Below are 8,584 nucleotides of genomic sequence, written 5' to 3'. Positions count from 1 at the left end.
CGTTTACCGGTGTCCCCTGCAGCTAGGCAGCTGGGAGACGGAAGTGGAAGTCCTGGGGACAATCTGTAGAATGAACTTAAAGGGAAAGGGCATGTTCTTATCTCCTTCTGGATGCCTGGAATAAAGATTTGATGTCTGGAGCTGGGGCAGCCAGCTTGGACCAGGAAATCAAGTTGGGGAGGATGGTGTGCTCTACGGTGAAGCAATGAACTGGCTGAGCCTGCGTCCCTGACCCTGTACAATGCTACACCAACCTTGTGTGCCAGGACTTAGGAAAGGGAAAAACTAACTTCTACCCAGTGAAGCCATTGTAATTTGGGGTTTTCCCCTGTCGAACCTAATCCTAACTGCTAGATACTACTGCCTGATTTGCGTAGGTGAAATTCTGGATCCTCCCCCCCCGGAGGGGATTCTTCACCAGTCAGCTATTTGACTGCCCGATGGAATTCTGCCTTCTCCCGTGTCCGGTTGTAGACCACAGTCCTAGGGCACCCCAAGTGATTTACATGATTTTACCAAATGGATGCCCCAAATCGGTAGCAGGTGTCATATCTCTTAAAGCTGAGGCTATAGCTCCCAACCCAACGCCACGGTAGATTGGGCTGCCCCCAGAATCATTAAATGCAGATCGTTAAATGCAAGAAGCTAACATTAATTTATATTTTATGAGTCTGTAGTTGAAAATACATAAGTGAGCACCAAAATACCGAGTAAATCAATAGACGCGAAAATAACAATAGTTAACGTACTGTGCACTTACTGTGTGCATGGCTAATAACCACCCTATTTATCCTAGAGGGTGAAGTCTATCGTTATCCTCAGTTTAGACATAAGGAAGCTGTGGCCACATGTTTTCCCCAAGCTCAGCCGTGGAGTCGCACCCCATAAACTAAGTGATAGAGGTGTTCCCAACCGTGTTCAGTCTCTGTACTGTTTTAAGGATCCGGCCAGAGAGAGAATAAAAGATGCACGCATGTTTGGTCTCAAGGAAAGTTAGGGCGTTCAACTACAAAAAATACAAAGGAATGATTTCAGGGCTTCTTTGTAATTTCTCCGCAACATTTACGGCACAACATTACGGCATCATCTTTATTCTACCTCAATGTAGAAACCTATCCCAAATTTGGGTGTTGGCTTGCTTTCTACTGAGAAAAGTAACTTGCTCTCCTTTGGCGGGGGGGGGGGGGGGGGGAGGGCGCTGGGGGGAGGGCATGGGGCAGAGGGACACTGAGAATTTCAAGGCCGCCACCATGGGCATGTAGTTTCAAGAAGAGAGAATTACAGGGCTTTCTTCCCCCAGAGATGCAGTTGGCCTGGCAGAACCCTGATATTTGGCAGCTCCTGTGCTGAGTACTTTTCCATTCTCATCTATAAAACATTTGCAGGAATGTTGACAAGTATAATATGCATAAGAAAGATACTTAAATTAATAATGGCCATCATTTATTGAATGCTTACTAAGTATCTGGCACCGAACTACTAATTTTGTATATATAACCTGTCTCCTTAAAACAACTCTGGGGGCCAGGTACCATCTGCCCATTCTGCAGACAAAAACCGGAAGGCTCGTGGGTCCAGAGCCCCCCGCCCCCGGCCCCGCCTGCTTTTTCCCCCACAAGCAGGCAGGCTGCTTGCTTCCCAGTCTGCCTTTCACTCAGTTTCCCAGGTTAAGGTGCTGGAGCCTGAAGTTTCTTTTCCGGAACGAAAGGGTTAACCTGGGGGGCCCTGACGGATTTCACACCCAGTAACTGCATTCTGCTTGTTTTGACGTTGCTCAGAAATCAAATCATCGAAGAAACGTCACAGAACAAAAGGTTTCCTGCCGCAAGGACCCTTAAGATGATCTAAGCCAGCAGTTTCAATCCCGGGAACAGTTTGTCCAAACGGCAATTCAAGCGGAAGGACACGCACAACGTAAGCCATCTTTGTGAGCGCCCTCTTACCCTTTGTTGCACCTTCTTTGGAAAGAACGCCCATCATGATAATTAATCGCTGATCCTGTAACACCCCCGGTATCCACCCGTGCCACGAATATTTGCTATATGGATTAATGGAGGTGGGTAGCCAAGGTGCAATCCCCCTGAGGTATGACAGAGCCCAGTTTGAAAACATGGCTCTACCTCAACCTCCTGAGCGTACAGACAAGAAAGTTGAGGCCAGAAAAAGGAAACTGTCCAAAGTCAGGTGGCCGCAAAGTCGCAAGAGCCGGGACTCGGGGCCAGAACATCCTATCAGGAAGACTTTGTCCCTGGTCCCTTTGGAATTTATGGTTGAGCGGCTGAGCGGGGTGCTGTCCACGCGGTCCTTGTAGCTGTATTACGGAAGGAAGCTGTTTCAAAAGGCAGATTCCTGGACCCCACTGCAAGGCAAGTGAATTTCGAGTCTCTGGGAGTAGGACCCAGGAATCTGAGCTTAGAATAAGCCTCCTGGAGTCATCCCTGTAGGCAGTGAACTTGGAGAAATAGACCTTACGGGTTCCTTGTCGGGCTCCAGGAGGTAATTGGAGACGTAGCCATGATCCTTCTCCTGCTTGAGGCCAGAATGAAGAGCCGCTGACCTGGGGGGGGGGGGGGGTTACCTATAGTTACGTTCTTGAACGATTGATTTATTCCATAACCATTTATTGACCATCACCACGTCCTCGGGGCTCCGACCTTGTCCCTCTTCATTTTCTACAACATCCCCAGGTGACCTCATCCACACCAGGTCCCCACCACCACCCGTTGTCTGTGAATCTAGTCCTGCAACCCAGTCCTGAACATACTACAACCTGCAGCCTGCCAACGCCTGCAACCCATCCCCTCCCTTGTGTCTGCACGGGCTCGTGATGGGGAGCGCAGAGCACAAAGATGAGGCTATGTTACTTCGGAAGCGAGGTCATAAAGGGCATATGGCTTCTACCCGGTTCCCCTGGGATGCTCCGTCTCAACATCTAGCCTCTATGGCCACGTGGAGGTGCTCTGGCCGACTGAGTTTCGTCTTCAAGTCAACTCATCCCCGATCCCAGACCCACGAGTGAAGAAGCCTCCAGACTCCAACCTCAGCCATTCAAGGTACTCTCAGCTTCCCAGACACATGGGGCAGAGATAAGCCCACCCTGCAGGGTTCCATCCAAATTCCTCACCCCCAGAACCCATGATCAAACGCAGGTAGGAACGGCCGTCTCATGCCTCTAGCTTTGGGGATGTTGTGTTACGCAGGGTTGGTAACCAGAGTCAGCGGCAAATGAAAAGTCCTGCAAAAAACCGAAATGGGACATGTGAAAACGGTTCCTTTCTCCTTCCGCAGTCCGAGGTGCTGTAGTTTAGAGATGGTCACCATCCACTGAGTGTCAATTATTTTTGCAGTTGGGTTACAAATAATAATAAAAAAAATCTCAGGGCGCCTGGGTGGCTCAGTCGGTTAAGCGTCCGACTTCAGCTCAGGTCATGATCTCACGGTTCGTGAGTTCGAGCCCCGTGTCCGGCTCTGTGCTGACAGCTCAGGACCTGGAGCCTGCTTCGGACTCTGTGTCTCCCTCTCCGTCTGCCCCTCCCCCACTGGCACTCTGTCTCGCTTGCTCTCAAAAATAAACAAACGTTAGTCACTTTTTTTTTTTTTTTAATAAAAACAATCTCATTATGGTACCTTCGAGAAACCGGGCTGAGCATGGTTAAACGTTCTCCCTCACCAAACAAGGGATCTGAGGGAAGATGTTACCAACCCTGAACCCGTTGTGAGGCCTTCGGGGATCAAAGGTTTATCTGTCAACCTATCATGCTTCTGCCGGCCTCGCCATGGGTGTTGCCTGCCCAGATGTCTCACTTCTGCTCCTTTCTCAGGTCAGACCCCTGGCCTCTGCTGGATTCCCGGAACGAACATGCCCTCCAGTCTGGACACCCCAGTGCTGGCCTCCCAAGGCTGGAGTGGTCTGGCCAGCATGCAAATGTCGCCGCGTCCCCGTTGCCTCTGCCTGGTGTGTGAAGTCTCGGAGCCTCTGCCAGCATCCAGAGCGAAGTCCACAGTCTGCTCCACCCGGCTTAGCAGGTGGTATGTGAACCGGATGGGCTCACGTCTCCTGCACACCGCACCCACCCCCCTGCTCTCACCTAGTTCTCCCTGAGATCCCTGGACACCTGTCCCCCAGGAGCTGCCCTCCGGTGGAGGAGGTCATGGGGAAGACGTGACTGCCGGCTGACCCGAGAGCTGACCCCGGGGAAGTGGAGGGCCTTCTCCCCCTCCCCTGTCCTGGGAATGTACATGCAGTCTCTCCCACACCGTTCCCACAGAGGGAGCCGTCTTTAGGGACAGGGGTTGTGGAGACCACCTCGATGGCGTATATGACCGAACCTCACAAAGGCCTCTCTCTAAACTTTTAAGATTCTAGAAGGTGGGTTCAGGTATCTATTCATCTTGAGGTACTCAAGATCAGGCTTGTAAGTAAGTTCTCTTGCTTATTCAACTTGCCAACATGGAGTGACCCGCCTCTGTCTTCGGTCTCTCCCTGTCTTCTGTGCGTGCGGTCAGTTTCAGACTACACTCCAAATGCTCCCGGGTTTGTGAACCAGCATCCTCTAACTGACCTCACTACACCCACCTGTTAGCCTGTCACAGCGCTGCCCCAACGTGGTGAAATCCCAAGCATGGTCAGTCCCCTGCCAAACTGTGGGCTCCTGGTGGGTGGGGACCGTGTTGTGCCCACCTCCACGTCCCCAGCATTTAGCACAGTATGTGGTGAATTAAGGTGGGCCCCAAGTGCCCAGTGACTGCTGTCCTTACAAAAGGAGGAGGCATGCACTCACACAGTCACACACACACGCACACGCGCACACACACACACACACACACACACACACACACACAGAGCCATGTGAAGGGATCATCTACAAGCCAAGGAAGGCCGAAGATTGCCAGGAGCCACCAGAAGCTGGGAGAAAGGCACAGGCCAGATTCTCGCTCAGAGCTCCCAAAAGGAGCCCATCCAGCGGAAACTTTGATTTCAGACTTCTGGCCTCCTGAGCTGTGAGAAAATACACGTCTGCTGTGTGGGGCCCCCGGCTCGCGGTAATTTGTTATGGTAGCATCCAGGAGGGCTGGACCCAGTGTCTACGATGTGGAGGAGGCATGGTTCTTTAAGGGTTCTGCAGCCCGGAACGGCAAAAGCTCTGAGGATACAGTGATCAGTGCTAAGAAGCAGAGTTCCCTCATCCCAGGCCTTGCATTAGACCTCTGGATGTCTAGGCTCAGAAGTTTGGATTGGCATCCTTAGACAATGGCAGCCATTGAAGATTTAAGGGTTTTGAGCTTGGGAATGCCTTGGGGGCAGTGAAGGGACTTTGGGGGAGAAAGGAACCTGGCTGTAGCTGTGTATGGTTCTCAAGCATCTGGCAGCAAGTAATAGAACCATGACCTAAAGTGGCTTAAACAAAATAATTGTTCTAATACAACAGAAAGTCTAGAGGTAGGCTTCAGGAACGGTGTGATCAGGGCTCTGGATCTACTTAGCTTCAGTTTGTCTCCCCTCATGGGTACAAGATGTCGTCCAGAGAAACTTGAGTTAAAAATACCTTCGTGTTCACGTCCAGTTGGAAATAAAGAGAAGCTTCCCAGGCCTTAGTCTTAAGGACTCTTTTCCTAGAAAACACAAATATATTTCTTTGTCTTCTTGATCCAAACAGGGATTAAATCTATGTATTCCTGAGCCAAATTCTGGCAAAGAGATTAGTGCGGTCGTGATTGGACAAGATTAATCAGCTGCCTTAGCATGGATGTTGGGTCTAACATGTGTGAATAGTGTAAAGCGTTGTGATTCTGCGAAATAGTTCTGCTGACTCAAATGCCCCCAAGATTCCCAGAACTGGAAGGGGGCTTAAGCGTTATGAGTCCTGCAGTCCCCGTAATGCAAAACGTGTAGCTCTCCCTCCACGTGCTTACTCTTCAGGTGGGCACTTGCTGCCTGGGCAGCCCATTCACCGCTGGGCTGTTGACCCAGGACCCGGTGAAGCCTGCCAGTCAGATTCCTCTTCTGGAAAAGCTAAAATCCGGAATAGATGAACGGTGGAAAGTGAAACTGTGAAACAAGAAGGACTGTTTTGACAGCTGCCCCGCCGTACAGGGGCCGGGGCCGCAGACACCAGGAACATTTCAGGGCAGAGCCTAGGACTTAGCAGAAGGAGACCGTGGGCAGGGATGGCACAGAGCAGAGAGGGGGCAAGAGCAGGGAGAGAAAGCGGAGGGAGGGAAAGAGGGACAGAGCCAGAGCCGGGAAGCCTGGCTGTGTCTCTCCTTCCGGCTTCTGTCAGTACATCCCCCTATTACCTCTTTTTATCGTAAGGGAAGTTGGGGCCCCAAAACCGTGGTAAGTAAAACCCTGCCCAAAACAAACGGCCACGTGCCCAGCAGCTCTGAACTCACCGCTGACAAGCCGGGCTGCCCTTTTCTGCCCAATCACCCAGATAGCATCAGGGCCCATTAGGATCCCTCCTTTCTGATGTGTGAAGAAAGGGGGCGGGGAGAGGATGAAATCAATTTCCTTCACCATTATTACCCGGAGCTTTGCAGTTGCTCTGAACACACGGGGGCGGGAGGGGGGTGAGCATTACATCAATGTCAGGGCTCCCTGGGGGGACTCACTGTGCAGACACTCCCAGTAATGACTATGGCGGCTGTACTAGGCAGGGCATGTTAGGAGACACTCGGGATGACAACGAGGAATGCCCTCACACACACCCCTGACACATAGCCCCGGAGGATGTGGGCTCCCCGAAAGGTCCGAGGGCCTCGCAAGTGCTGCCTCCATGGAATAGAGGACAAACCCGAGAGGGGGAGAGGCCCTGTCTGTCACCTGGTAAGAAATAACATTGCAACACAACTGAGGCGGGCGAGAAAAAGCCTGGCCGGGTTAACCCCTCCGAGACCGAGAGCGGGAAAAGGTGCAGCTGATGGAAATCTTTTTCGAGATAAGGTGATGATACATGCATGCTTCACCATAGAGTCACTTAATTAGGAATTTCCATTTTACTGTGGAGTCACCGGCGGGAACTGCCAAGGACCTAGGGCTGAAATTAAGAGCTGTCTTTGGTTCTTGGCTGCAAAGCTGGATGTTTGGGGGCCACTTACTTGCTCAATCTGGTCGTCGCTCCAGATTCACCTAGGATAAAATGGCGCAGTCTTAATTACTAATTCTTCAATTTTCTAGTGGTGAATTTTCGCACTCTCTCCTCCTCCTGTTTTTCAACCTGCTCCTTTTCTACTTCTCTATGCTCTGAATAGCTCCCTTTTCCTCCTCCAAGGCTGAAAAGTCTCCTGGACCACCCTTTACCCATCCCCCCCCCCATTGCGAGTAAGGGCCCCCGCCAGAGGGCCCCGCATCCATGAAAGCCAACTTTCACTGGGTACTTACTATATGATAAGCTTAGTTGTAACTGTTCAACATGGATGGATTCACTCGTTTATTAGAACAACCTTATGGGATAGACAGCAATCAGTCCCATTTTCACAGAAGAGGAAACTGAGGCACAGGGCTACCTAAGATCACACATCCAGTAGGTGCAAGACAAGACTGGAAGCATTAAGTCCCATCCAGCCCCTGGTCTGAAGCACACTCCGATGAATGACGTGCTAGGGAGCTATCTCCACTGCAAAAGGCTGACCTCTCCAAGGGAAGAAATGGAAGCCAGAACAATTAAGCGCCCCTTAGGCCACGCTGCGCCTCTGTCCTCTGAGCATTGCTCAGAGAAGTTACAAAGGAGGTAAAATCCCCGTAAGGGGATAAAAGCTGTACAATCACACGTTTTTAATGCCTCTTAAACCTGACGTCCAGCATTTAGTCTCTAAGACTGTCAAGTCCGTCACTGAGCAAGAAGTCTCCACTGCCCTCACTTCCCTATAAAGGAGAAACGGCAAAAGCCCCACAAACCTGAGTCCCACAGGGGGTCCGGTCCCAGAAGCCCCAGTCCCAGGTCGCCGTGGGACCTGCCCCTGCCTGGTGTCCCGCTGCCTGGCGCTCACCCTGCCCTGGACCGCGGTGCAGCCTCCGCATCTGGGAGGAAAAAACTGCGGCGGGCAGGCGAGCCGGGGCGGGGACCGCGCCGCGGTGGCTGCTCTGCGGCTCGGAACGGGGCCCAGGCTCGGGCCTTACCAGGGCCCCAGCCCCGCCGCGCTCCTCCCCTCCCCCTCCCTCAATCCCACCTCGAGTCCCGCGCCCTTAAAGGAAGTCCATGGCTTTGCCCGGTCACCAACAGGGTGTCGGCCGGCCCCTTCTGTGCTACGGTGCGGCCGACTTGGGCTCTTCAGGACACCGCCACGTCCTCTGGGTGGGCGCCCGTCGCCTCCTCCCCGGGGTTGACCCCACGGGTCTCCGGGCGATTCTTCCCTAGTCTTTCCAGCCCGTGGGCGGCGGCGGCGGCGGCGGCGGCGGCGCGGAGTGTCGCGGAGCTGTCCCCGCAGAGCCCTCCCGGGGCGGCGATCCGGTCCCCGCGCCGCCTCCGGCGTCTCCCCAGCCTGGCCTCCGCCGAGCCGGCTGCGGTCCACGTGGCTCCGGAGCTCGCAGGAAGCCCCGAGCGAGCCGAAAGCCGAGCCGAGAGAGGGCGGAGGGGGCGCGGGA

General features: G+C 53.0%; 2 long non-coding RNA genes across 19 annotated transcripts; one reads left to right on the top strand and one right to left on the bottom strand.

Moving 5' to 3' along the window:
• Positions 1-636: 636 nt before the first annotated feature.
• On the bottom strand, positions 637-8,568 carry LOC102901452. 18 transcript variants are annotated; one of them, XR_006592407.1, is made up of 7 exons: positions 7,382-8,163; positions 7,099-7,129; positions 6,394-6,466; positions 5,914-6,049; positions 5,547-5,613; positions 3,125-3,235; positions 637-2,557 (listed from the first exon to the last, which is right to left on the bottom strand). It is a non-coding gene; the product is annotated as an uncharacterized LOC102901452 (long non-coding RNA). The 18 variants fall into 18 exon arrangements; XR_006592411.1 differs by lacking the exon at positions 6,394-6,466 and having other exon boundaries at positions 7,382-7,443; positions 7,898-8,163; XR_006592409.1 differs by having other exon boundaries at positions 7,898-8,163.
• LOC123383077 lies at positions 1,782-5,591 on the top strand. The gene is made up of 3 exons (XR_006592412.1): positions 1,782-1,914; positions 2,688-3,053; positions 3,822-5,591. It is a non-coding gene; the product is annotated as an uncharacterized LOC123383077 (long non-coding RNA).
• Positions 8,569-8,584: the final 16 nt, after the last annotated feature.

The sequence above is a fragment of the Felis catus genome, chromosome F2 (genome assembly GCF_018350175.1).
Source record: "Felis catus isolate Fca126 chromosome F2, F.catus_Fca126_mat1.0, whole genome shotgun sequence".
NCBI classification, from domain to species: domain Eukaryota; kingdom Metazoa; phylum Chordata; class Mammalia; order Carnivora; family Felidae; genus Felis; species Felis catus.
This window is presented reverse-complemented; position numbering and strand designations above follow the sequence as displayed.